Source organism: Pseudophryne corroboree, chromosome 3, assembly GCF_028390025.1.
Source record: "Pseudophryne corroboree isolate aPseCor3 chromosome 3, aPseCor3.hap2, whole genome shotgun sequence".
In the NCBI taxonomy this organism is placed as follows: domain Eukaryota; kingdom Metazoa; phylum Chordata; class Amphibia; order Anura; family Myobatrachidae; genus Pseudophryne; species Pseudophryne corroboree.
Window position 1 is genome coordinate 332,033,697 of NC_086446.1, and position 27,856 is coordinate 332,061,552.

Genomic DNA, 27,856 nt, shown 5'->3' on the forward strand with positions numbered 1-27,856 from the left:
TGGGTGTATGATTTTTGCTTTGGGTGGAAAATGCCCCAGGTTCATATCCTGGATTAGCCTGTTTTCTCAGGTTCTTTAAAAGTGCTTAGTTCTATTATATGATAGTATTTTAAAATACTTACTAATGTATTCCAACAGTTTCACTTCCAATTTCATTAGTATACATGAAAATGCATGAACAGTTGGCTCGTTGGTCTAGGGGTATGATTCTCGCTTAGGGTGCGAGAGGTCCCGGGTTAAAAATCCCGGACGAGCCCATCTTCTCCGGTTCCTTTAAATCCCATGGTTCCATTATCTGATTGATGTCAAAAGCATCAAGTGAATTTTGCTTTTGAAAATCCATCAAAAAATAAATACTTATGCATATTTAGTAAACTGTCAACCATTTGGTGGTATATTGGGTATACTGTAGATTCCATTTTGTCTAAGTAACCTTGAGTGGCTTCAAAGAAGTCTCATTTTGACAAATAAAAAACTGTCAAAATGAAATTACAGGTTTTTCTCTTACCTTACTTTTTTCTAAGAAACAATGAGTGGCTTAAAAGAATAGGCTCTTTTTGACAAACAAAAAGGTCAACAATTAATTGCAGGTTTTTGTTTTTTTCTTTCTTCTTGGTCTGTATGCTTAAGTTGCACACAGTATGAGACAAGTCTTAGGTTCCAACTATCAGAAAAGTTCAAACTCTAAAGGAACCCCTAAATCTTGGCACTGAACTTTCCAAATATGCCCACTTGGACAAAATTTTACCTTAAGGAAACATTTTAGCTATGCTACCAATACATTTTTAAATTGTTATGGTATTTTTAAAATGTAACATCTTTTTTTCCAGCTTATTGCATTTTTTTATTAAATAATTTGAGTTTTACTTTAAAAATGGTAAAATCTGAATAAGAAATTATTTAGCTTGTGGCTTGTTGGTCTGGGTGTATGATTTTTGCTTTGAGTGGAAAAGGCACCAGGTTCATATCCTGGATAAGCCTGTTTTCTCAGGTTCTATAAAAGTGCTTAGTTCTATTATCTGATAGTATTTTAAAATACGTACTAATGTATTCCAACAGTTTCACTTCCAATTTCATTAGTATACATGAAAAACCATGAACAGTTGGCTCGTTGGTCTAGGGGTATGATTCTCGTTTAGGGTACGAGAGGTCCAGGGTTCAAATCCTGGACGAGCCCATCTTCTCAGGTTCTTTTAAATCCCATGGTTCCATTATCTGATTGATGTCAAAAGCATCAAGTAAATTTTGCTTTTGAAAATACATAAAAAAATATATACTTATGCATATTTAGTAAACTGTCAACCATTTGGTGGTATATTGGGTATACTGTAGATTCCATTTTGTCTAAGTAACCTTGAGTGGCTTCAAAGAAGTCTTATTTTGACAAATAAAAAACTGTCAAAATGAAATTACAGGTTTTTCTCCTACCTTGCTTTTTTCTAAGAAACAATGAGTGGCTTAAAAGAATAGGCTCTTTTTGACAAACAAAAAGGTCAAGAATTAATTGCAGGTTTTTGTTTTTTTCTTTCTTCTTGGTCTGTATGCTTAAGTTGCACACAGTATGAGACAAGTCTTAGGTTCCAACTATCAGAAAAGTTCAAACTCTATAGGAACCCCTAAATCTTGGCACTGAACTTTCCAAATATGCATACTTGGACAAAAAATTACCTTAAGGAAACATTTTAGCTATGCTACCAATACATTTTTAAATTGTTATGGTATTTTTAAAATGTAACATCATTTTTTCCAGCTTATTGCATTTTTTTTATTAAATAATTTGAGTTTTACTTTAAAAATGGTAAAATCTGAATAAGAAATTATTTAGCTTGTGGCTTGTTGGTCTGGGTGTATGATTTTTGCTTTGAGTGGAAAAGTCACCAGGTTCATATCCTGGATATGCCTGTTTTCTCAGGTTCTATAAAAGTGCTTAGTTCTATTATCTGATAGTATTTTAAAATACGTACTAATGTATTCCAACAGTTTCACTTCCAATTTCATTAGTATACATGAAAAACCATGAGCAGTTGGCTCGTTGGTCTAGGAGTATGATTTTCGTTTAGGGTACGAGAGGTCCATGGTTCAAATCCTGGACGAGCCCATCTTCTCAGGTTCTTTTAAATCTCATGGTTCCATTATCTGATTGATGTCAAAAGCATCAAGTAAATTTTGCTTTTGAAAATACATCAAAAAATATATACTTATGCATATTTAGTAAACTGTCAACAATTTGGTGGTATATTGGGTATACTGTAGATTCCATTTTGTCTAAGTAACCTTGAGTGGCTTCAAAGAAGTCTCATTTTGACAAATAAAAAACTGTCAAAATGAAATTACAGGTTTTTCTCTTACCTTGCTTTTTTCTAAGAAACAATGAGTGGCTTAAAAGAATAGGCTCTTTTTGACAAACAAAAAGGTCAACAATTAATTGCAGGTTTTTGTTTTTTTCTTTCTTCTTGGTCTGTATGCTTAAGTTGCACACAGTATGAGACAAGTCTTAGGTTCCAACTATCAGAAAAGTTCAAACTCTATAGGAACCCCTAAATCTTTGCACTGAACTTTCCAAATATGCATACTTGGACAAAAAATTACCTTAAGGAAACATTTTAGCTATGCTACCAATACATTTTTAAATTGTTATGGTATTTTTAAAATGTAACATCATTTTTTCCAGCTTATTGCATTTTTTTTATTAAATAATTTGAGTTTTACTTTAAAAATGGTAAAATCTGAATAAGAAATTATTTAGCTTGTGGCTTGTTGGTCTGGGTGTATGATTTTTGCTTTGAGTGGAAAAGTCACCAGGTTCATATCCTGGATATGCCTGTTTTCTCAGGTTCTATAAAAGTGCTTAGTTCTATTATCTGATAGTATTTTAAAATACGTACTAATGTATTCCAACAGTTTCACTTCCAATTTCATTAGTATACATGAAAAACCATGAGCAGTTGGCTCATTGGTCTAGGAGTATGATTTTCGTTTAGGGTACGAGAGGTCCATGGTTCAAATCCTGGACGAGCCCATCTTCTCAGGTTCTTTTAAATCTCATGGTTCCATTATCTGATTGATGTCAAAAGCATCAAGTAAATTTTGCTTTTGAAAATACATCAAAAAATATATACTTATGCATATTTAGTAAACTGTCAACAATTTGGTGGTATATTGGGTATACTGTAGATTCCATTTTGTCTAAGTAACCTTGAGTGGCTTCAAAGAAGTCTCATTTTGACAAATAAAAAACTGTCAAAATGAAATTACAGTTTTTTCTCTTACCTTGCTTTTCTCTAAGAAACAATGAGTGGCTTAAAAGAATAGGCTCTTTCTGACAAACAAAAAGGTCAACAATTAATTGCAGGTTTTTGTTTTTTTCTTTCTTCTTGGTCTGTATGCTTAAGTTGCACACAGTATGAGACAAGTCTTAGGTTCCAACTATCAGAAAAGTTCAAACTCTATAGGAACCCCTGAATCTTTGCACTGAACTTTCCCAATATGCCTACTTGGACAAAAATTTACCTTAAGGAAACATTTTAGCTATGCTACCAATACATTTTAAAATTGTTATGGTATTTTTAAAATGTAACATCTTTTTTTCCAGCTTATTGCATTTTTTTTATTAAATAATTTGAGTTTTACTTTAAAAATGGTAAAATCTGAATTAGAAATTATTTAGCTTGTGGCTTGTTGGTCTGGGTGTATGATTTTTGCTTTGAGTGGAAAAGGCACCAGGTTCATATCCTGGATAAGCCTGTTTTCTCAGGTTCTATAAAAGTGCTTAGTTCTATTATCTGATAGTATTTTAAAATACGTACTAATGTATTCCAACAGTTTCACTTCCAATTTCATTAGTATACATGAAAAACCATGAACAGTTGGCTCGTTGGTCTAGGGGTATGATTCTCGTTTAGGGTACGAGAGGTCCAGGGTTCAAATCCTGGACGAGCCCATCTTCTCAGGTTCTTTTAAATCCCATGGTTCCATTATCTGATTGATGTCAAAAGCATCAAGTAAATTTTGCTTTTGAAAATACATAAAAAAATATATACTTATGCATATTTAGTAAACTGTCAACCATTTGGTGGTATATTGGGTATACTGTAGATTCCATTTTGTCTAAGTAACCTTGAGTGGCTTCAAAGAAGTCTTATTTTGACAAATAAAAAACTGTCAAAATGAAATTACAGGTTTTTCTCCTACCTTGCTTTTTTCTAAGAAACAATGAGTGGCTTAAAAGAATAGGCTCTTTTTGACAAACAAAAAGGTCAAGAATTAATTGCAGGTTTTTGTTTTTTTCTTTCTTCTTGGTCTGTATGCTTAAGTTGCACACAGTATGAGACAAGTCTTAGGTTCCAACTATCAGAAAAGTTCAAACTCTATAGGAACCCCTAAATCTTGGCACTGAACTTTCCAAATATGCATACTTGGACAAAAAATTACCTTAAGGAAACATTTTAGCTATGCTACCAATACATTTTTAAATTGTTATGGTATTTTTAAAATGTAACATCATTTTTTCCAGCTTATTGCATTTTTTTTATTAAATAATTTGAGTTTTACTTTAAAAATGGTAAAATCTGAATAAGAAATTATTTAGCTTGTGGCTTGTTGGTCTGGGTGTATGATTTTTGCTTTGAGTGGAAAAGTCACCAGGTTCATATCCTGGATATGCCTGTTTTCTCAGGTTCTATAAAAGTGCTTAGTTCTATTATCTGATAGTATTTTAAAATACGTACTAATGTATTCCAACAGTTTCACTTCCAATTTCATTAGTATACATGAAAAACCATGAGCAGTTGGCTCGTTGGTCTAGGAGTATGATTTTCGTTTAGGGTACGAGAGGTCCATGGTTCAAATCCTGGACGAGCCCATCTTCTCAGGTTCTTTTAAATCTCATGGTTCCATTATCTGATTGATGTCAAAAGCATCAAGTAAATTTTGCTTTTGAAAATACATCAAAAAATATATACTTATGCATATTTAGTAAACTGTCAACAATTTGGTGGTATATTGGGTATACTGTAGATTCCATTTTGTCTAAGTAACCTTGAGTGGCTTCAAAGAAGTCTCATTTTGACAAATAAAAAACTGTCAAAATGAAATTACAGGTTTTTCTCTTACCTTGCTTTTTTCTAAGAAACAATGAGTGGCTTAAAAGAATAGGCTCTTTTTGACAAACAAAAAGGTCAACAATTAATTGCAGGTTTTTGTTTTTTTCTTTCTTCTTGGTCTGTATGCTTAAGTTGCACACAGTATGAGACAAGTCTTAGGTTCCAACTATCAGAAAAGTTCAAACTCTATAGGAACCCCTAAATCTTTGCACTGAACTTTCCAAATATGCATACTTGGACAAAAAATTACCTTAAGGAAACATTTTAGCTATGCTACCAATACATTTTTAAATTGTTATGGTATTTTTAAAATGTAACATCATTTTTTCCAGCTTATTGCATTTTTTTTATTAAATAATTTGAGTTTTACTTTAAAAATGGTAAAATCTGAATAAGAAATTATTTAGCTTGTGGCTTGTTGGTCTGGGTGTATGATTTTTGCTTTGAGTGGAAAAGTCACCAGGTTCATATCCTGGATATGCCTGTTTTCTCAGGTTCTATAAAAGTGCTTAGTTCTATTATCTGATAGTATTTTAAAATACGTACTAATGTATTCCAACAGTTTCACTTCCAATTTCATTAGTATACATGAAAAACCATGAGCAGTTGGCTCATTGGTCTAGGAGTATGATTTTCGTTTAGGGTACGAGAGGTCCATGGTTCAAATCCTGGACGAGCCCATCTTCTCAGGTTCTTTTAAATCTCATGGTTCCATTATCTGATTGATGTCAAAAGCATCAAGTAAATTTTGCTTTTGAAAATACATCAAAAAATATATACTTATGCATATTTAGTAAACTGTCAACAATTTGGTGGTATATTGGGTATACTGTAGATTCCATTTTGTCTAAGTAACCTTGAGTGGCTTCAAAGAAGTCTCATTTTGACAAATAAAAAACTGTCAAAATGAAATTACAGTTTTTTCTCTTACCTTGCTTTTCTCTAAGAAACAATGAGTGGCTTAAAAGAATAGGCTCTTTCTGACAAACAAAAAGGTCAACAATTAATTGCAGGTTTTTGTTTTTTTCTTTCTTCTTGGTCTGTATGCTTAAGTTGCACACAGTATGAGACAAGTCTTAAGTTCCAACTATCAGAAAAGTTCAAACTCTATAGGAACCCCTGAATCTTTGCACTGAACTTTCCCAATATGCCTACTTGGACAAAAATTTACCTTAAGGAAACATTTTAGCTATGCTACCAATACATTTTAAAATTGTTATGGTATTTTTAAAATGTAACATCTTTTTTTCCAGCTTATTGCATTTTTTTTATTAAATAATTTGAGTTTTACTTTAAAAATGGTAAAATCTGAATTAGAAATTATTTAGCTTGTGGCTTGTTGGTCTGGGTGTATGATTTTTGCTTTGGGTGGAAAATGCCCCAGGTTCATATCCTGGATTAGCCTGTTTTCTCAGGTTCTTTAAAAGTGCTTAGTTCTATTATATGATAGTATTTTAAAATACTTACTAATGTATTCCAACAGTTTCACTTCCAATTTCATTAGTATACATGAAAATGCATGAACAGTTGGCTCGTTGGTCTAGGGGTATGATTCTCGCATAGGGTGCGAGAGGTCCCGGGTTAAAAATCCCGGACGAGCCCATCTTCTCCGGTTCCTTTAAATCCCATGGTTCCATTATCTGATTGATGTCAAAAGCATCAAGTGAATTTTGCTTTTGAAAATCCATCAAAAAATAAATACTTATGCATATTTAGTAAACTGTCAACCATTTGGTGGTATATTGGGTATACTGTAGATTCCATTTTGTCTAAGTAACCTTGAGTGGCTTCAAAGAAGTCTCATTTTGACAAATAAAAAACTGTCAAAATGAAATTACAGGTTTTTCTCTTACCTTGCTTTTTTCTAAGAAACAATGAGTGGCTTAAAAGAATAGGCTCTTTTTGACAAACAAAAAGGTCAAGAATTAATTGCAGGTTTTTGTTTTTTTCTTTCTTCTTGGTCTGTATGCTTAAGTTGCACACAGTATGAGACAAGTCTTAGGTTCCAACTATCAGAAAAGTTCAAACTCTATAGGAACCCCTAAATCTTGGCACTGAACTTTCCAAATATGCATACTTGGACAAAAAATTACCTTAAGGAAACATTTTAGCTATGCTACCAATACATTTTTAAATTGTTATGGTATTTTTAAAATGTATCATCATTTTTTCCAGCTTATTGCATTTTTTTTATTAAATAATTTGAGTTTTACTTTAAAAATGGTAAAATCTGAATAAGAAATTATTTAGCTTGTGGCTTGTTGGTCTGGGTGTATGATTTTTGCTTTGAGTGGAAAAGTCACCAGGTTCATATCCTGGATAAGCCTGTTTTCTCAGGTTCTATAAAAGTGCTTAGTTCTATTATCTGATAGTATTTTAAAATACGTACTAATGTATTCCAACAGTTTCACTTCCAATTTCATTAGTATACATGAAAAACCATGAGCAGTTGGCTCGTTGGTCTAGGAGTATGATTTTCGTTTAGGGTACGAGAGGTCCATGGTTCAAATCCTGGACGAGCCCATCTTCTCAGGTTCTTTTAAATCCCATGGTTCCATTATCTGATTGATGTCAAAAGCATCAAGTAAATTTTGCTTTTGAAAATACATCAAAAAATATGTACTTATGCATATTTAGTAAACTGTCAACCATTTGGTGGTATATTGGGTATACTGTAGATTCCATTTTGTCTAAGTAACCTTGAGTGGCTTCAAAGAAGTCTCATTTTGACAAATAAAAAACTGTCAAAATGAAATTTAAGTTTTTTCTCTTACCTTGCTTTTCTCTAAGAAACAATGAGTGGCTTAAAAGAATAGGCTCTTTCTGACAAACAAAAAGGTCAACAATTAATTGCAGGTTTTTGTTTTTTTCTTTCTTCTTGGTCTGTATGCTTAATTTGTAAACAGTATGAGACAAGTCTTAGGTTCCAACTATCAGAAAAGTTCAAACTCTATAGGAACCCCTAAATCTTTGCACTGAACTTTCCAAATATGCCTACTTGGACAAAAATTTACCTTAAGGAAACATTTTAGCTATGCTACCAATACATTTTAAAATTGTTATGGTATTTTTAAAATGTAACATCTTTTTTTCCAGCTTATTGCATTTTTTTATTAAATAATTTGAGTTTTACTTTAAAAATGGTAAAATCTGAATTAGAAATTATTTAGCTTGTGGCTTGTTGGTATGGGTGTATGATTTTTGCTTTGGGTGGAAAATGCCCCAGGTTCATATCCTGGATTAGCCTGTTTTCTCAGGTTCTTTAAAAGTGCTTAGTTCAATTATATGATAGTATTTTAAAATACTTACTAATGTATTCCAACAGTTTCACTTCCAATTTCATTAGTATACATGAAAATGCATGAACAGTTGGCTCGTTGGTCTAGGGGTATGATTCTCGCTTAGGGTGCGAGAGGTCCCGGGTTAAAAATCCCGGACGAGCCCCTCTTCTCCGGTTCCTTTAAATCCCATGGTTCCATTATCTGATTGATGTCAAAAGCATCAAGTGAATTTTGCTTTTGAAAATCCATCAAAAAATAAATACTTATGCATATTTAGTAAACTGTCAACCATTTGGTGGTATATTGGGTATACTGTAGATTCCATTTTGTCTAAGTAACCTTGAGTGGCTTCAAAGAAGTCTCATTTTGACAAATAAAAAACTGTCAAAATGAAATTACAGGTTTTTCTCTTACCTTGCTTTTTTCTAAGAAACAATGAGTGGCTTAAAAGAATAGGCTCTTTTTGACAAACAAAAAGGTCAACAATTAATTGCAGGTTTTTGTTTTTTTCTTTCTTCTTGGTCTGTATGCTTAAGTTGCACACAGTATGAGACAAGTCTTAGGTTCCAACTATCAGAAAAGTTCAAACTCTAAAGGAACCCCTAAATCTTGGCACTGAACTTTCCAAATATGCCTACTTGGCCAAAATTTTACCTTAAGGAAACATTTTAGCTATGCTACCAATACATTTTTAAATTGTTATGGTATTTTTAAAATGTAACATCTTTTTTTCCAGCTTATTGCATTTTTTTATTAAATAATTTGAGTTTTACTTTAAAAATGGTAAAATCTGAATTAGAAATTATTTAGCTTGTGGCTTGTTGGTCTGGGTGTATGATTTTTGCTTTGGGTGGAAAATGCCCCTGGTTCATATCCTGGATTAGCCTGTTTTCTCAGGTTCTTTAAAAGTGCTTAGTTCTATTATATGATAGTATTTTAAAATACTTACTAATGTATTCCAACAGTTTCACTTCCAATTTCATTAGTATACATGAAAATGCATGAACAGTTGGCTCGTTGGTCTAGGGGTATGATTCTCGCTTAGGGTGCGAGAGGTCCCGTGTTAAAAATCCCGGACTAGCCCATCTTCTCCGGTTCCTTTAAATCCCATGGTTCCATTATCTGATTGATGTCAAAAGCATCAAGTGAATTTTGCTTTTGAAAATCCATCAAAAAATAAATACTTATGCATATTTAGTAAACTGTCAACCATTTGGTGGTATATTGGGTATACTGTAGATTCCATTTTGTCTAAGTAACATTGAGTGGCTTCAAAGAAGTCTAATTTTGACAAATAAAAAACTGTCAAAATGAAATTACAGGTTTTTCTCTTACCTTGCTTTTTTCTAAGAAACAATGAGTGGCTTAAAAGAATAGGCTCTTTTTGACAAACAAAAAGGTCAACAATTAATTGCAGGTTTTTGTTTTTTTCTTTCTTCTTGGTCTGTATGCTTAAGTTGCACACAGTATGAGACAAGTCTTAGGTTCCAACTATCAGAAAAGTTCAAACTCTATAGGAACCCCTAAATCTTGGCACTGAACTTTCCAAATATGCATACTTGGACAAAAAATTACCTTAAGGAAACATTTTAGCTATGCTACCAATACATTTTTAAATTGTTATGGTATTTTTAAAATGTAACATCATTTTTTCCAGCTTATTGCATTTTTTTATTAAATAATTTGAGTTTTACTTTAAAAATGGTAAAATCTGAATAAGAAATGATTTAGCTTGTGGCTTGTTGGTCTGGGTGTATGATTTTTGCTTTGAGTGGAAAAGTCACCAGGTTCATATCCTGGATAAGCCTGTTTTCTCAGGTTCTATAAAAGTGCTTAGTTCTATTATCTGATAGTATTTTAAAATACGTACTAATGTATTCCAACAGTTTCACTTCCAATTTCATTAGTATACATGAAAAACCATGAGCAGTTGGCTCGTTGGTCTAGGAGTATGATTTTCGTTTAGGGTACGAGAGGTCCATGGTTCAAATCCTGGACGAGCCCATCTTCTCAGGTTCTTTAAATCTCATGGTTCCATTATCTGATTGATGTCAAAAGCATCAAGTAAATTTTGCTTTTGAAAATACATCAAAAAATATATACTTATGCATATTTAGTAAACTGTCAACAATTTGGTGGTATATTGGGTATACTGTAGATTCCATTTTGTCTAAGTAACCTTGAGTGGCTTCAAAGAAGTCTTATTTTGACAAATAAAAAACTGTCAAAATGAAATTACAGGTTTTTCTCTTACCTTGCTTTTTTCTAAGAAACAATGAGTGGCTTAAAAGAATAGGCTCTTTTTGACAAACAAAAAGGTCAAGAATTAATTGCAGGTTTTTGTTTTTTTCTTTCTTCTTGGTCTGTATGCTTAAGTTGCACACAGTATGAGACAAGTCTTAGGTTCCAACTATCAGAAAAGTTCAAACTCTATAGGAACCCCTAAATCTTGTCACTGAACTTTCCAAATATGCATACTTGGACAAAAAATTACCTTAAGGAAACATTTTAGCTATGCTACCAATACATTTTTAAATTGTTATGGTATTTTTAAAATGTAACATCATTTTTTCCAGCTTATTGCATTTTTTTTATTAAATAATTTGAGTTTTACTTTAAAAATGGTAAAATCTGAATAAGAAATTATTTAGCTTGTGGCTTGTTGGTCTGGGTGTATGATTTTTGCTTTGAGTGGAAAAGTTACCAGGTTCATATCCTGGATATGCCTGTTTTCTCAGGTTCTATAAAAGTGCTTAGTTCTATTATCTGATAGTATTTTAAAATACGTACTAATGTATTCCAACAGTTTCACTTCCAATTTCATTAGTATACATGAAAAACCATGAGCAGTTGGCTCGTTGGTCTAGGAGTATGATTTTCGTTTAGGGTACGAGAGGTCCATGGTTCAAATCCTGGACGAGCCCATCTTCTCAGGTTCTTTTAAATCTCATGGTTCCATTATCTGATTGATGTCAAAAGCATCAAGTAAATTTTGCTTTTGAAAATATATCAAAAAATATATACTTATGCATATTTAGTAAACTGTCAACAATTTGGTGGTATATTGGGTATACTGTAGATTCCATTTTGTCTAAGTAACCTTGAGTGGCTTCAAAGAAGTCTCATTTTGACAAATAAAAAACTGTCAAAATGAAATTACAGGTTTTTCTCTTACCTTGCTTTTTTCTAAGAAACAATGAGTGGCTTAAAAGAATAGGCTCTTTCTGACAAACAAAAAGGTCAAGAATTAATTGCAGGTTTTTGTTTTTTTCTTTCTTCTTGGTCTGTATGCTTAAGTTGCACACAGTATGAGACAAGTCTTAGGTTCCAACTATCAGAAAAGTTCAAACTCTATAGGAACCCCTAAATCTTTGCACTGAACTGTCCAAATATGCCTACTTGGACAAAAATTTACCTTAAGGAAACATTTTAGCTATGCTACCAATACATTTTAAAATTGTTATGGTATTTTTAAAATGTAACATCTTTTTTTCCAGCTTATTGCATTTTTTTATTAAATAATTTGAGTTTTACTTTAAAAATGGTAAAATCTGAATTAGAAATTATTTAGCTTGTGGCTTGTTGGTCTGGGTGTATGATTTTTGCTTTGGGTGGAAAATGCCCCAGGTTCATATCCTGGATTAGCCTGTTTTCTCAGGTTCTTTAAAAGTGCTTAGTTCTATTATATGATAGTATTTTAAAATACTTACTAATGTATTCCAACAGTTTCACTTCCAATTTCATTAGTATACATGAAAATGCATGAACAGTTGGCTCGTTGGTCTAGGGGTATGATTCTCGCTTAGGGTGCGAGAGGTCCCGGGTTAAAAATCCCGGACGAGCCCATCTTCTCCGGTTCCTTTAAATCCCATGGTTCCATTATCTGATTGATGTCAAAAGCATCAATTGAATTTTGCTTTTGAAAATCCATCAAAAAATAAATACTTATGCATATTTAGTAAACTGTCAACCATTTGGTGGTATATTGGGTATACTGTAGATTCCATTTTGTCTAAGTAACCTTGAGTGGCTTCAAAGAAGTCTCATTTTGACAAATAAAAAACTGTCAAAATGAAATTACAGGTTTTTCTCTTACCTTGCTTTTTTCTAAGAAACAATGAGTGGCTTAAAAGAATAGGCTCTTTTTGACAAACAAAAAGGTCAAGAATTAATTGCAGGTTTTTGTTTTTTTCTTTCTTCTTGGTCTGTATGCTTAAGTTGCACACAGTATGAGACAAGTCTTAGGTTCCAACTATCAGAAAAGTTCAAACTCTATAGGAACCCCTAAATCTTGGCACTGAACTTTCCAAATATGCATACTTGGACAAAAAATTACCTTAAGGAAACATTTTAGCTATGCTACCAATACATTTTTAAATTGTTATGGTATTTTTAAAATGTATCATCATTTTTTACAGCTTATTGCATTTTTTTTATTAAATAATTTGAGTTTTACTTTAAAAATGGTAAAATCTGAATAAGAAATTATTTAGCTTGTGGCTTGTTGGTCTGGGTGTATGATTTTTGCTTTGAGTGGAAAAGTCACCAGGTTCATATCCTGGATAAGCCTGTTTTCTCAGGTTCTATAAAAGTGCTTAGTTCTATTATCTGATAGTATTTTAAAATACGTACTAATGTATTCCAACAGTTTCACTTCCAATTTCATTAGTATACATGAAAAACCATGAACAGTTGGCTCGTTGGTCTAGGGGTATGATTCTCGTTTAGGGTACGAGAGGTCCAGGGTTCAAATCCTGGACGAGCCCATCTTCTCAGGTTCTTTTAAATCCCATGGTTCCATTATCTGATTGATGTCAAAAGCATCAAGTAAATTTTGCTTTTGAAAATACATCAAAAAATATATACTTATGCATATTTAGTAAACTGTCAACCATTTGGTGGTATATTGGGTATACTGTAGATTCCATTTTGTCTAAGTAACCTTGAGTGGCTTCAAAGAAGTCTTATTTTGACAAATAAAAACCTGTCAAAATGAAATTACAGGTTTTTCTCTTACCTTGCTTTTTTCTAAGAAACAATGAGTGGCTTAAAAGAATAGGCTCTTTTTGACAAACAAAAAGGTCAAGAATTAATTGCAGGTTTTTGTTTTTTTCTTTCTTCTTGGTCTGTATGCTTAAGTTGCACACAGTATGAGACAAGTCTTAGGTTCCAACTATCAGAAAAGTTCAAACTCTATAGGAACCCCTAAATCTTGGCACTGAACTTTCCAAATATGCATACTTGGACAAAAAATTACCTTAAGGAAACATTTTAGCTATGCTACCAATACATTTTTAAATTGTTATGGTATTTTTAAAATGTAACATCATTTTTTCCAGCTTATTGCATTTTTTTTATTAAATAATTTGAGTTTTACTTTAAAAATGGTAAAATCTGAATAAGAAATTATTTAGCTAGTGGCTTGTTGGTCTGGGTGTATGATTTTTGCTTTGAGTGGAAAAGTCACCAGGTTCATATCCTGGATATGCCTGTTTTCTCAGGTTCTATAAAAGTGCTTAGTTCTATTATCTGATAGTATTTTAAAATACGTACTAATGTATTCCAACAGTTTCACTTCCAATTTCATTAGTATACATGAAAAACCATGAGCAGTTGGCTCGTTGGTCTAGGAGTATGATTTTCGTTTAGGGTACGAGAGGTCCATGGTTCAAATCCTGGACGAGCCCATCTTCTCAGGTTCTTTTAAATCTCATGGTTCCATTATCTGATTGATGTCAAAAGCATCAAGTAAATTTTGCTTTTGAAAATACATCAAAAAATATATACTTATGCATATTTAGTAAACTGTCAACAATTTGGTGGTATATTGGGTATACTGTAGATTCCATTTTGTCTAAGTAACCTTGAGTGGCTTCAAAGAAGTCTCATTTTGACAAATAAAAAACTGTCAAAATGAAATTACAGTTTTTTCTCTCACCTTGCTTTTCTCTAAGAAACAATGAGTGGCTTAAAAGAATAGGCTCTTTCTGACAAACAAAAAGGTCAACAATTAATTGCAGGTTTTTGTTTTTTTCTTTCTTCTTGGTCTGTATGCTTAAGTTGCACACAGTATGAGACAAGTCTTAGGTTCCAACTATCAGAAAAGGTCAAACTCTATAGGAACCCCTAAATCTTTGCACTGAACTTTCCAAATATGCCTACTTGGACAAAAATTTACCTTAAGGAAACATTTTAGCTATGCTACCAATACATTTTAAAATTGTTATGGTATTTTTAAAATGTAACATCTTTTTTCCAGCTTATTGCATTTTTTTATTAAATAATTTGAGTTTTACTTTAAAAATGCTAAAATCTGAATAAGAAATTATTTAGCTTGTGGCTTGTTGGTCTGGGTGTATGATTTTTGCTTTGGGTGGAAAATGCCCCAGGTTCATATCCTGGATTAGCCTGTTTTCTCAGGTTCTTTAAAAGTGCTTAGTTCTATTATATGATAGTATTTTAAAATACTTACTAATGTATTCCAACAGTTTCACTTCCAATTTCATTAGTATACATGAAAATGCATGAACAGTTGGCTCGTTGGTCTAGGGGTATGATTCTCGCTTAGGGTGCGAGAGGTCCCGGGTTAAAAATCCCGGACGAGCCCATCTTCTCCGGTTCCTTTAAATCCCATGGTTCCATTATCTGATTGATGTCAAAAGCATCAAGTGAATTTTGCTTTTGAAAATCCATCAAAAAATAAATACTTATGCATATTTAGTAAACTGTCAACCATTTGGTGGTATATTGGGTATACTGTAGATTCCATTTTGTCTAAGTAACCTTGAGTGGCTTCAAAGAAGTCTCATTTTGACAAATAAAAAACTGTCAAAATGAAATTACAGTTTTTTCTCTTACCTTGCTTTTTTCTAAGAAACAATGAGTGGCTTAAAAGAATAGGCTCTTTTTGACAAACAAAAAGGTCAACAATTAATTGCAGGTTTTTGTTTTTTTCTTTCTTCTTGGTCTGTATGCATAAGTTGCACACAGTATGAGACAAGTCTTAGGTTCCAACTATCAGAAAAGTTCAAACTCTATAGGAACCCCTAAATCTTGGCACTGAACTTTCCAAATATGCATACTTAGACAAAAATGTACCTTAAGGAAACATTTTAACTATGCTACCAATACATTTTTAAATTGTTATGGTATTTTTAAAAAGTAACTTCTTTTTTTCCAGCTTATTGCATTTTTTTTATTAAATAATTTGATTTTTACTTTAAAAATGGTAAAATCTGAATAAGAAATTATTTAGCTTGTGGCTTGTTGGTCTGGGTGTATGATTTTTGCTTTTGGTGGAAAATGCCCCAGGTTCATATCCTGGATTAGCCTGTTTTCTCAGGTTCTTTAAAAGTGCTTAGTTCTATTATCTGATAGTATTTTAAAATACTTACTAATGTATTCCAACAGTTTCACTTCCAATTTCATTAGTATACATGAAAATGCATGAACAGTTGGCTCGTTGGTATAGGGGTATGATTCTCGCTTAGGGTGCGAGAGGTCCCGGGTTCAAATCCCAGACGAGCCCATCTTCTCCGGTTCTTTTAAATCCCATGGTTCCATTATCTGATTGATGTCAAAAGCATCAAGTGAATTTTGCTTTTGAAAATCCATCAAAAAATAAATACTTATGCATATTTAGTAAACTGTCAACCATTTGGTGGTATATTGGGTATACTGTAGATTCCATTTTGTCTAAGTAACCTTGAGTGGCTTCAAAGAAGTCTCATTTTGACAAATAAAAAACTGTCAAAATGAATTTACAGGTTTTTCTCTTACCTTGCTTTTTTCTAAGAAACAATGAGTGGCTTAAAAGAATAGGCTCTTTTTGACAAACAAAAAGGTCAACAATTAATTGCAGGTTTTTGTTTTTTTCTTTCTTCTTGGTCTGTATGCTTAAGTTGCACACAGTATGAGACAAGTCTTAGGTTCCAACTATCAGAAAAGTTCAAACTCTAAAGGAACCCCTAAATCTTGGCACTGAACTTTCCAAATATGCCTACTTGGACAAAATTTTACCTTAAGGAAACATTTTAGCTATGCTACCAATACATTTTTAAATTGTTATTGTATTTTTAAAATGTAACATCTTTTTTTCCAGCTTATTGCATTTTTTTATTAAATAATTTGAGTTTTACTTTAAAAATGGTAAAATCTGAATAAGAAATTATTTAGCTTGTGGCTTGTTGGTCTGGGTGTATGATTTTTGCTTTGGGTGGAAAAGGCCACAGGTTCATATCTGGAATGAGCCTGTTTTCTTAGGTTCTTTAAAAGTGCTTAGTTCTATTATCTGATAGAATTTTAAAATACTTACTAATGTATTCCAACAGTTTCACTTCCAATTTCATTAGTATACATGAAAATGCATGAACAGTTGGCTCGTTGGTCTAGGGGTATGATTCTCGCTAAGGGTGCGAGAGGTCCCGGGTTAAAAATCCCGGACGAGCCCATCTTCTCCGTTTCTTTTAAATCCCATGGTTCCATTATCTGATTGATGTCAAAAGCATCAAGTGAATTTTGCTTTTGAAAATCCATCAAAAAATATATACTTATGCATATTTAGTAAACTCTCAACCATTTGGTGGTATATTGGGTATACTGTAGATTCCATTTTGTCTAAGTAACCTTGAGTGGCTTCAAAGATGTCTCATTTTGACAAATAAAAAACTGTCAAAATGAAATTACAGGTTTTTCTCTTACCTTGCTTTTCTCTAAGAAACAATGAGTGGCTTAAAAGAATAGGCTCTTTTTGACAAACAAAAACGTCAACAATTAATTGCAGGTTTTTGTTTTTTTCTTCCTTCTTGGTCTGTATGCTTAAGTTGCACACAGTATGAGACAAGTCTTAGGTTCCAACTATCAGAAAAGTTCAAACTCTATAGGAACCCCTAAATCTTTGCACTGAACTTTCCAAATATGCATACTTGGACAAAAATTTACCTTAAGGAAACATTTTAGCTATGCTACCAATACATTTTTAAATTGTTATGGTATTTTTAAAATGTAACATCATTTTTTCCAGCTTATTGCATTTTTTTTATTAAATAATTTGAGTTTTACTTTAAAAATGGTAAAATCTGAATAAGAAATTATTTAGCTTGTGGCTTGTTGGTCTGGGTGTATGATTTTTGCTTTGAGTGGAAAAGTCACCAGGTTCATATCCTGGATATGCCTGTTTTCTCAGGTTCTATAAAAGTGCTTAGTTCTATTATCTGATAGTATTTTAAAATACGTACTAATGTATTCCAACAGTTTCACTTCCAATTTCATTAGTATACATGAAAAACCATGAGCAGTTGGCTCGTTGGTCTAGGAGTATGATTTTCGTTTAGGGTACGAGAGGTCCATGGTTCAAATCCTGGACGAGCCCATCTTCTCAGGTTCTTTTAAATCTCATGGTTCCATTATCTGATTGATGTCAAAAGCATCAAGTAAATTTTGCTTTTGAAAATACATCAAAAAATATATACTTATGCATATTTAGTAAACTGTCAACAATTTGGCGGTATATTGGGTATACTGTAGATTCCATTTTGTCTAAGTAACCTTGAGTGGCTTCAAAGAAGTCTCATTTTGACAAATAAAAAACTGTCAAAATGAAATTACAGTTTTTTCTCTTACCTTGCTTTTCTCTAAGAAACAATGAGTGGCTTAAAAGAATAGGCTCTTTCTGACAAACAAAAAGGTCAACAATTAATTGCAGGTTTTTGTTTTTTTCTTTCTTCTTGGTCTGTATGCTTAAGTTGCACACAGTATGAGACAAGTCTTAGGTTCCAACTATCAGAAAACTTCAAACTCTATAGGAACCCCTAAATCTTTGCACTGAACTTTCCAAATATGCCTACTTGGACAAAAATTTACCTTAAGGAAACATTTTAGCTATGCTACCAATACATTTTAAAATTGTTATGGTATTTTTAAAATGTAACATCTTTTTTCCAGCTTATTGCATTTTTTTATTAAATAATTTGAGTTTTACTTTAAAAATGGTAAAATCTGAATAAGAAATTATTTAGCTTGTGGCTTGTTGGTCTGGGTGTATGATTTTTGCTTTGGGTGGAAAATGACCCAGGTTCATATCCTGGATTAGCCTGTTTTCTCAGGTTCTTTAAAAGTGCTTAGTTCTATTATCTGATAGTATTTTAAAATACTTACTAATGTATTCCAACAGTTTCACTTCCAATTTCATTAGTATACATGAAAATGCATGAACAGTTGGCTCGTTGGTCTAGGGGTATGATTCTCGCTTAGGGTGCGAGAGGTCCCGGGTTAAAAATCCCGGACGAGCCCATCTTCTCCGGTTCCTTTAAATCCCATGGTTCCATTATCTGATTGATGTCAAAAGCATCAAGTGAATTTTGCTTTTGAAAATCCATCAAAAAATAAATACTTATGCATATTTAGTAAACTGTCAACCATTTGGTGGTATATTGGGTATACTGTAGATTCCATTTTGTCTAAGTAACCTTGAGTGGCTTCAAAGAAGTCTCATTTTGACAAATAAAAAACTGTCAAAATGAAATTACAGGTTTTTCTCTTACCTTGCTTTTTTCTAAGAAACAATGAGTGGCTTAAAAGAATAGGCTCTTTTTGACAAACAAAAAGGTCAAGAATTAATTGCAGGTTTTTGTTTTTTTCTTTCTTCTTGGTCTGTATGCTTAAGTTGCACACAGTATGAGACAAGTCTTAGGTTCCAACTATCAGAAAAGTTCAAACTCTATAGGAACCCCTAAATCTTGGCACTGAACTTTCCAAATATGCATACTTGGACAAAAAATTACCTTAAGGAAACATTTTAGCTATGCTACCAATACATTTTTAAATTGTTATGGTATTTTTAAAATGTATCATCATTTTTTACAGCTTATTGCATTTTTTTTATTAAATAATTTGAGTTTTACTTTAAAAATGGTAAAATCTGAATAAGAAATTATTTAGCTTGTGGCTTGTTGGTCTGGGTGTATGATTTTTGCTTTGAGTGGAAAAGTCACCAGGTTCATATTCTGGATAAGCCTGTTTTCTCAGGTTCTATAAAAGTGCTTAGTTCTATTATCTGATAGTATTTTAAAATACGTACTAATGTATTCCAACAGTTTCACTTCCAATTTCATTAGTATACATGAAAATGCATGAACAGTTGGCTCGTTGGTATAGGGGTATGATTCTCGCTTAGGGTGCGAGAGGTCCCGGGTTCAAATCCCAGACGAGCCCATCTTCTCCGGTTCTTTTAAATCCCATGGTTCCATTATCTGATTGATGTCAAAAGCATCAAGTGAATTTTGCTTTTGAAAATCCATCAAAAAATAAATACTTATGCATATTTAGTAAACTGTCAACCATTTGGTGGTATATTGGGTATACTGTAGATTCCATTTTGTCTAAGTAACCTTGAGTGGCTTCAAAGAAGTCTCATTTTGACAAATAAAAAACTGTCAAAATGAATTTACAGGTTTTTCTCTTACCTTGCTTTTTTCTAAGAAACAATGAGTGGCTTAAAAGAATAGGCTCTTTTTGACAAACAAAAAGGTCAACAATTAATTGCAGGTTTTTGTTTTTTTCTTTCTTCTTGGTCTGTATGCTTAAGTTGCACACAGTATGAGACAAGTCTTAGGTTCCAACTATCAGAAAAGTTCAAACTCTAAAGGAACCCCTAAATCTTGGCACTGAACTTTCCAAATATGCCTACTTGGACAAAATTTTACCTTAAGGAAACATTTTAGCTATGCTACCAATACATTTTTAAATTGTTATTGTATTTTTAAAATGTAACATCTTTTTTTCCAGCTTATTGCATTTTTTTATTAAATAATTTGAGTTTTACTTTAAAAATGGTAAAATCTGAATAGGAAATTATTTAGCTTGTGGCTTGTTGGTCTGGGTGTATGATTTTTGCTTTGGGTGGAAAAGGCCACAGGTTCATATCTGGAATGAGCCTGTTTTCTTAGGTTCTTTAAAAGTGCTTAGTTCTATTATCTGATAGAATTTTAAAATACTTACTAATGTATTCCAACAGTTTCACTTCCAATTTCATTAGTATACATGAAAATGCATGAACAGTTGGCTCGTTGGTCTAGGGGTATGATTCTCGCTAAGGGTGCGAGAGGTCCCTGGTTAAAAATCCCGGACGAGCCCATCTTCTCCGTTTCTTTTAAATCCCATGGTTCCATTATCTGATTGATGTCAAAAGCATCAAGTGAATTTTGCTTTTGAAAATCCATCAAAAAATATATACTTATGCATATTTAGTAAACTCTCAACCATTTGGTGGTATATTGGGTATACTGTAGATTCCATTTTGTCTAAGTAACCTTGAGTGGCTTCAAAGATGTCTCATTTTGACAAATAAAAAACTGTCAAAATGAAATTACAGGTTTTTCTCTTACCTTGCTTTTCTCTAAGAAACAATGAGTGGCTTAAAAGAATAGGCTCTTTTTGACAAACAAAAACGTCAACAATTAATTGCAGGTTTTTGTTTTTTTCTTCCTTCTTGGTCTGTATGCTTAAGTTGCACACAGTATGAGACAAGTCTTAGGTTCCAACTATCAGAAAAGTTCAAACTCTATAGGAACCCCTAAATCTTTGCACTGAACTTTCCAAATATGCATACTTGGACAAAAATTTACCTTAAGGAAACATTTTAGCTATGCTACCAATACATTTTTAAATTGTTATGGTATTTTTAAAATGTAACATCATTTTTTCCAGCTTATTGCATTTTTTTTATTAAATAATTTGAGTTTTACTTTAAAAATGGTAAAATCTGAATAAGAAATTATTTAGCTTGTGGCTTGTTGGTCTGGGTGTATGATTTTTGCTTTGAGTGGAAAAGTCACCAGGTTCATATCCTGGATATGCCTGTTTTCTCAGGTTCTATAAAAGTGCTTAGTTCTATTATCTGATAGTATTTTAAAATACGTACTAATGTATTCCAACAGTTTCACTTCCAATTTCATTAGTATACATGAAAAACCATGAGCAGTTGGCTCGTTGGTCTAGGAGTATGATTTTCGTTTAGGGTACGAGAGGTCCATGGTTCAAATCCTGGACGAGCCCATCTTCTCAGGTTCTTTTAAATCTCATGGTTCCATTATCTGATTGATGTCAAAAGCATCAAGTAAATTTTGCTTTTGAAAATACATCAAAAAATATATACTTATGCATATTTAGTAAACTGTCAACAATTTGGCGGTATATTGGGTATACTGTAGATTCCATTTTGTCTAAGTAACCTTGAGTGGCTTCAAAGAAGTCTCATTTTGACAAATAAAAAACTGTCAAAATGAAATTACAGTTTTTTCTCTTACCTTGCTTTTCTCTAAGAAACAATGAGTGGCTTAAAAGAATAGGCTCTTTCTGACAAACAAAAAGGTCAACAATTAATTGCAGGTTTTTGTTTTTTTCTTTCTTCTTGGTCTGTATGCTTAAGTTGCACACAGTATGAGACAAGTCTTAGGTTCCAACTATCAGAAAACTTCAAACTCTATAGGAACCCCTAAATCTTTGCACTGAACTTTCCAAATATGCCTACTTGGACAAAAATTTACCTTAAGGAAACATTTTAGCTATGCTACCAATACATTTTAAAATTGTTATGGTATTTTTAAAATGTAACATCTTTTTTCCAGCTTATTGCATTTTTTTATTAAATAATTTGAGTTTTACTTTAAAAATGGTAAAATCTGAATAAGAAATTATTTAGCTTGTGGCTTGTTGGTCTGGGTGTATGATTTTTGCTTTGGGTGGAAAATGACCCAGGTTCATATCCTGGATTAGCCTGTTTTCTCAGGTTCTTTAAAAGTGCTTAGTTCTATTATATGATAGTATTTTAAAATACTTACTAATGTATTCCAACAGTTTCACTTCCAATTTCATTAGTATACATGAAAATGCATGAACAGTTGGCTCGTTGGTCTAGGGGTATGATTCTCGCTTAGGGTGCGAGAGGTCCCGGGTTAAAAATCCCGGACGAGCCCATCTTCTCCGGTTCCTTTAAATCCCATGGTTCCATTATCTGATTGATGTCAAAAGCATCAAGTAAATTTTGCTTTTGAAAATACATCAAAAAATATATACTTATGCATATTTAGTAAACTGTCAACCATTTGGTGGTATATTGGGTATACTGTAGATTCCATTTTGTCTAAGTAACCTTGAGTGGCTTCAAAGAAGTCTTATTTTGACAAATAAAAACCTGTCAAAATGAAATTACAGGTTTTTCTCTTACCTTGCTTTTTTCTAAGAAACAATGAGTGGCTTAAAAGAATAGGCTCTTTTTGACAAACAAAAAGGTCAAGAATTAATTGCAGGTTTTTGTTTTTTTCTTTCTTCTTGGTCTGTATGCTTAAGTTGCACACAGTATGAGACAAGTCTTAGGTTCCAACTATCAGAAAAGTTCAAACTCTATAGGAACCCCTAAATCTTGGCACTGAACTTTCCAAATATGCATACTTGGACAAAAAATTACCTTAAGGAAACATTTTAGCTATGCTACCAATACATTTTTAAATTGTTATGGTATTTTTAAAATGTAACATCATTTTTTCCAGCTTATTGCATTTTTTTTATTAAATAATTTGAGTTTTACTTTAAAAATGGTAAAATCTGAATAAGAAATTATTTAGCTAGTGGCTTGTTGGTCTGGGTGTATGATTTTTGCTTTGAGTGGAAAAGTCACCAGGTTCATATCCTGGATATGCCTGTTTTCTCAGGTTCTATAAAAGTGCTTAGTTCTATTATCTGATAGTATTTTAAAATACGTACTAATGTATTCCAACAGTTTCACTTCCAATTTCATTAGTATACATGAAAAACCATGAGCAGTTGGCTCGTTGGTCTAGGAGTATGATTTTCGTTTAGGGTACGAGAGGTCCATGGTTCAAATCCTGGACGAGCCCATCTTCTCAGGTTCTTTTAAATCTCATGGTTCCATTATCTGATTGATGTCAAAAGCATCAAGTAAATTTTGCTTTTGAAAATACATCAAAAAATATATACTTATGCATATTTAGTAAACTGTCAACAATTTGGTGGTATATTGGGTATACTGTAGATTCCATTTTGTCTAAGTAACCTTGAGTGGCTTCAAAGAAGTCTCATTTTGACAAATAAAAAACTGTCAAAATGAAATTACAGTTTTTTCTCTCACCTTGCTTTTCTCTAAGAAACAATGAGTGGCTTAAAAGAATAGGCTCTTTCTGACAAACAAAAAGGTCAACAATTAATTGCAGGTTTTTGTTTTTTTCTTTCTTCTTGGTCTGTATGCTTAAGTTGCACACAGTATGAGACAAGTCTTAGGTTCCAACTATCAGAAAACTTCAAACTCTATAGGAACCCCTAAATCTTTGCACTGAACTTTCCAAATATGCCTACTTGGACAAAAATTTACCTTAAGGAAACATTTTAGCTATGCTACCAATACATTTTAAAATTGTTATGGTATTTTTAAAATGTAACATCTTTTTTCCAGCTTATTGCATTTTTTTATTAAATAATTTGAGTTTTACTTTAAAAATGGTAAAATCTGAATAAGAAATTATTTAGCTTGTGGCTTGTTGGTCTGGGTGTATGATTTTTGCTTTGGGTGGAAAATGACCCAGGTTCATATCTTGGATTAGCCTGTTTTCTCAGGTTCTTTAAAAGTGCTTAGTTCTATTATATGATAGTATTTTAAAATACTTACTAATGTATTCCAACAGTTTCACTTCCAATTTCATTAGTATACATGAAAATGCATGAACAGTTGGCTCGTTGGTCTAGGGGTATGATTCTCGCTTAGGGTGCGAGAGGTCCCGGGTTAAAAATCCCGGACGAGCCCATCTTCTCCGGTTCCTTTAAATCCCATGGTTCCATTATCTGATTGATGTCAAAAGCATCAAGTAAATTTTGCTTTTGAAAATACATCAAAAAATATATACTTATGCATATTTAGTAAACTGTCAACCATTTGGTGGTATATTGGGTATACTGTAGATTCCATTTTGTCTAAGTAACCTTGAGTGGCTTCAAAGAAGTCTTATTTTGACAAATAAAAACCTGTCAAAATGAAATTACAGGTTTTTCTCTTACCTTGCTTTTTTCTAAGAAACAATGAGTGGCTTAAAAGAATAGGCTCTTTTTGACAAACAAAAAGGTCAAGAATTAATTGCAGGTTTTTGTTTTTTTCTTTCTTCTTGGTCTGTATGCTTAAGTTGCACACAGTATGAGACAAGTCTTAGGTTCCAACTATCAGAAAAGTTCAAACTCTATAGGAACCCCTAAATCTTGGCACTGAACTTTCCAAATATGCATACTTGGACAAAAAATTACCTTAAGGAAACATTTTAGCTATGCTACCAATACATTTTTAAATTGTTATGGTATTTTTAAAATGTAACATCATTTTTTCCAGCTTATTGCATTTTTTTTATTAAATAATTTGAGTTTTACTTTAAAAATGGTAAAATCTGAATAAGAAATTATTTAGCTAGTGGCTTGTTGGTCTGGGTGTATGATTTTTGCTTTGAGTGGAAAAGTCACCAGGTTCATATCCTGGATATGCCTGTTTTCTCAGGTTCTATAAAAGTGCTTAGTTCTATTATCTGATAGTATTTTAAAATACGTACTAATGTATTCCAACAGTTTCACTTCCAATTTCATTAGTATACATGAAAAACCATGAGCAGTTGGCTCGTTGGTCTAGGAGTATGATTTTCGTTTAGGGTACGAGAGGTCCATGGTTCAAATCCTGGACGAGCCCATCTTCTCAGGTTCTTTTAAATCTCATGGTTCCATTATCTGATTGATGTCAAAAGCATCAAGTAAATTTTGCTTTTGAAAATACATCAAAAAATATATACTTATGCATATTTAGTAAACTGTCAACAATTTGGTGGTATATTGGGTATACTGTAGATTCCATTTTGTCTAAGTAACCTTGAGTGGCTTCAAAGAAGTCTCATTTTGACAAATAAAAAACTGTCAAAATGAAATTACAGTTTTTTCTCTCACCTTGCTTTTCTCTAAGAAACAATGAGTGGCTTAAAAGAATAGGCTCTTTCTGACAAACAAAAAGGTCAACAATTAATTGCAGGTTTTTGTTTTTTTCTTTCTTCTTGGTCTGTATGCTTAAGTTGCACACAGTATGAGACAAGTCTTAGGTTCCAACTATCAGAAAAGGTCAAACTCTATAGGAACCCCTAAATCTTTGCACTGAACTTTCCAAATATGCCTACTTGGACAAAAATTTACCTTAAGGAAACATTTTAGCTATGCTACCAATACATTTTAAAATTGTTATGGTATTTTTAAAATGTAACATCTTTTTTCCAGCTTATTGCATTTTTTTATTAAATAATTTGAGTTTTACTTTAAAAATGCTAAAATCTGAATAAGAAATTATTTAGCTTGTGGCTTGTTGGTCTGGGTGTATGATTTTTGCTTTGGGTGGAAAATGCCCCAGGTTCATATCCTGGATTAGCCTGTTTTCTCAGGTTCTTTAAAAGTGCTTAGTTCTATTATATGATAGTATTTTAAAATACTTACTAATGTATTCCAACAGTTTCACTTCCAATTTCATTAGTATACATGAAAATGCATGAACAGTTGGCTCGTTGGTCTAGGGGTATGATTCTCGCTTAGGGTGCGAGAGGTCCCGGGTTAAAAATCCCGGACGAGCCCATCTTCTCCGGTTCCTTTAAATCCCATGGTTCCATTATCTGATTGATGTCAAAAGCATCAAGTGAATTTTGCTTTTGAAAATCCATCAAAAAATAAATACTTATGCATATTTAGTAAACTGTCAACCATTTGGTGGTATATTGGGTATACTGTAGATTCCATTTTGTCTAAGTAACCTTGAGTGGCTTCAAAGAAGTCTCATTTTGACAAATAAAAAACTGTCAAAATGAAATTACAGGTTTTTCTCTTACCTTGCTTTTTTCTAAGAAACAATGAGTGGCTTAAAAGAATAGGCTCTTTTTGACAAACAAAAAGGTCAACAATTAATTGCAGGTTTTTGTTTTTTTCTTTCTTCTTGGTCTGTATGCTTAAGTTGCACACAGTATGAGATAAGTCTTAGGTTCCAACTATCAGAAAAGTTCAAACTCTATAGGAACCCCTAAATCTTGGCACTGAACTTTCCAAATATGCATACTTGGACAAAAAATTACCTTAAGGAAACATTTTAGCTATGCTACCAATACATTTTTAAATTGTTATGGTATTTTTAAAATGTATCATCATTTTTTCCAGCTTATTGCATTTTTTTTATTAAATAATTTGAGTTTTACTTTAAAAATGGTAAAATCTGAATAAGAAATTATTTAGCTTGTGGCTTGTTGGTCTGGGTGTATGATTTTTGCTTTGAGTGGAAAAGTCACCAGGTTCATATCCTGGATAAGCCTGTTTTCTCAGGTTCTATAAAAGTGCTTAGTTCTATTATCTGATAGTATTTTAAAATACGTACTAATGTATTCCAACAGTTTCACTTCCAATTTCATTAGTATACATGAAAAACCATGAGCAGTTGGCTCGTTGGTCTAGGAGTATGATTTTCGTTTAGGGTACGAGAGGTCCATGGTTCAAATCCTGGACGAGCCCATCTTCTCAGGTTCTTTTAAATCTCATGGTTCCATTATCTGATTGATGTCAAAAGCATCAAGTGAATTTTGCTTTTGAAAATCCATCAAAAAATATATACTTATGCATATTTAGTAAACTGTCAACCATTTGGTGGTATATTGGGTATACTGTAGATTCCATTTTGTCTAAGTAACCTTGAGTGGCTTCAAAGAAGTCTCATTTTGACAAATAAAAAACTGTCAAAATAAAATTACAGTTTTTTCTCTTACCTTGCTTTTTTCTAAGAAACAATGAGTGGCTTAAAAGAATAGGCTCTTTTTGACAAACAAAAAGGTCAACAATTAATTGCAGGTTTTTGTTTTTTCTTTCTTCTTGGTCTGTATGCTTAAGTTGCACACAGTATGAGACAAGTCTTAGGTTCCAACTATCAGAAAAGTTCAAACTCTATAGGAACCCCTAAATCTTGGCACTGAACTTTCCAAATATGCATACTTGGACAAAAAAATACCTTAAGGAAACATTTTAGCTATGCTACCAATACATTTTTAAATTGTAATGGTATTTTTAAAATGTAACATCATTTTTTCCAGCTTATTGCATTTTTTTTATTAAATAATTTGAGTTTTACTTTAAAAATGGTAAAATCTGAATAAGAAATTATTTAGCTTGTGGCTTGTTGGTCTGGGTGTATGATTTTTGCTTTGAGTGGAAAAGGCACCAGGTTCATATCCTGGATAAGCCTGTTTTCTCAGGTTCTTTAAAAGTGCTTAGTTCTATTATCTGATAGTATTTTAAAATACGTACTAATGTATTCCAACAGTTTCACTTCCAATTTCATTAGTATACATGAAAAAGTATGAACAGTTGGCTCGTTGGTCTAGGGGTATGATTCTCGTTTAGAGTGTGAGAAATCCA

The 27,856-nt window shown here is 32.4% G+C and overlaps 13 non-coding genes across 13 annotated transcripts; all 13 read left to right on the forward strand.

The window, feature by feature from the left end:
• Positions 1-184: 184 nt before the first annotated feature.
• On the forward strand, positions 185-257 carry TRNAP-AGG (transfer RNA proline (anticodon AGG)). The gene has a single exon. It is a non-coding gene; the product is annotated as a tRNA-Pro (tRNA).
• Positions 258-1,105: 848 nt separating this feature from the next.
• On the forward strand, positions 1,106-1,177 carry TRNAP-AGG (transfer RNA proline (anticodon AGG)). Its single transcript has one exon. It is a non-coding gene; the product is annotated as a tRNA-Pro (tRNA).
• Positions 1,178-3,868: 2,691 nt separating this feature from the next.
• TRNAP-AGG (transfer RNA proline (anticodon AGG)) lies at positions 3,869-3,940 on the forward strand. The gene has a single exon. It is a non-coding gene; the product is annotated as a tRNA-Pro (tRNA).
• A 4,533-nt stretch (positions 3,941-8,473) lies between these two features.
• Positions 8,474-8,546, forward strand: TRNAP-AGG (transfer RNA proline (anticodon AGG)). Its single transcript has one exon. It is a non-coding gene; the product is annotated as a tRNA-Pro (tRNA).
• Positions 8,547-12,155: 3,609 nt separating this feature from the next.
• Positions 12,156-12,228, forward strand: TRNAP-AGG (transfer RNA proline (anticodon AGG)). Its single transcript has one exon. It is a non-coding gene; the product is annotated as a tRNA-Pro (tRNA).
• An 849-nt stretch (positions 12,229-13,077) lies between these two features.
• Positions 13,078-13,149, forward strand: TRNAP-AGG (transfer RNA proline (anticodon AGG)). Its single transcript has one exon. It is a non-coding gene; the product is annotated as a tRNA-Pro (tRNA).
• A 1,768-nt stretch (positions 13,150-14,917) lies between these two features.
• TRNAP-AGG (transfer RNA proline (anticodon AGG)) lies at positions 14,918-14,990 on the forward strand. The gene has a single exon. It is a non-coding gene; the product is annotated as a tRNA-Pro (tRNA).
• An 849-nt stretch (positions 14,991-15,839) lies between these two features.
• TRNAP-AGG (transfer RNA proline (anticodon AGG)) lies at positions 15,840-15,911 on the forward strand. The gene has a single exon. It is a non-coding gene; the product is annotated as a tRNA-Pro (tRNA).
• Positions 15,912-18,600: 2,689 nt separating this feature from the next.
• Positions 18,601-18,673, forward strand: TRNAP-AGG (transfer RNA proline (anticodon AGG)). Its single transcript has one exon. It is a non-coding gene; the product is annotated as a tRNA-Pro (tRNA).
• An 849-nt stretch (positions 18,674-19,522) lies between these two features.
• TRNAP-AGG (transfer RNA proline (anticodon AGG)) lies at positions 19,523-19,594 on the forward strand. Its single transcript has one exon. It is a non-coding gene; the product is annotated as a tRNA-Pro (tRNA).
• Positions 19,595-22,283: 2,689 nt separating this feature from the next.
• On the forward strand, positions 22,284-22,356 carry TRNAP-AGG (transfer RNA proline (anticodon AGG)). The gene has a single exon. It is a non-coding gene; the product is annotated as a tRNA-Pro (tRNA).
• A 1,768-nt stretch (positions 22,357-24,124) lies between these two features.
• On the forward strand, positions 24,125-24,197 carry TRNAP-AGG (transfer RNA proline (anticodon AGG)). Its single transcript has one exon. It is a non-coding gene; the product is annotated as a tRNA-Pro (tRNA).
• A 1,768-nt stretch (positions 24,198-25,965) lies between these two features.
• On the forward strand, positions 25,966-26,038 carry TRNAP-AGG (transfer RNA proline (anticodon AGG)). Its single transcript has one exon. It is a non-coding gene; the product is annotated as a tRNA-Pro (tRNA).
• Positions 26,039-27,856: the final 1,818 nt, after the last annotated feature.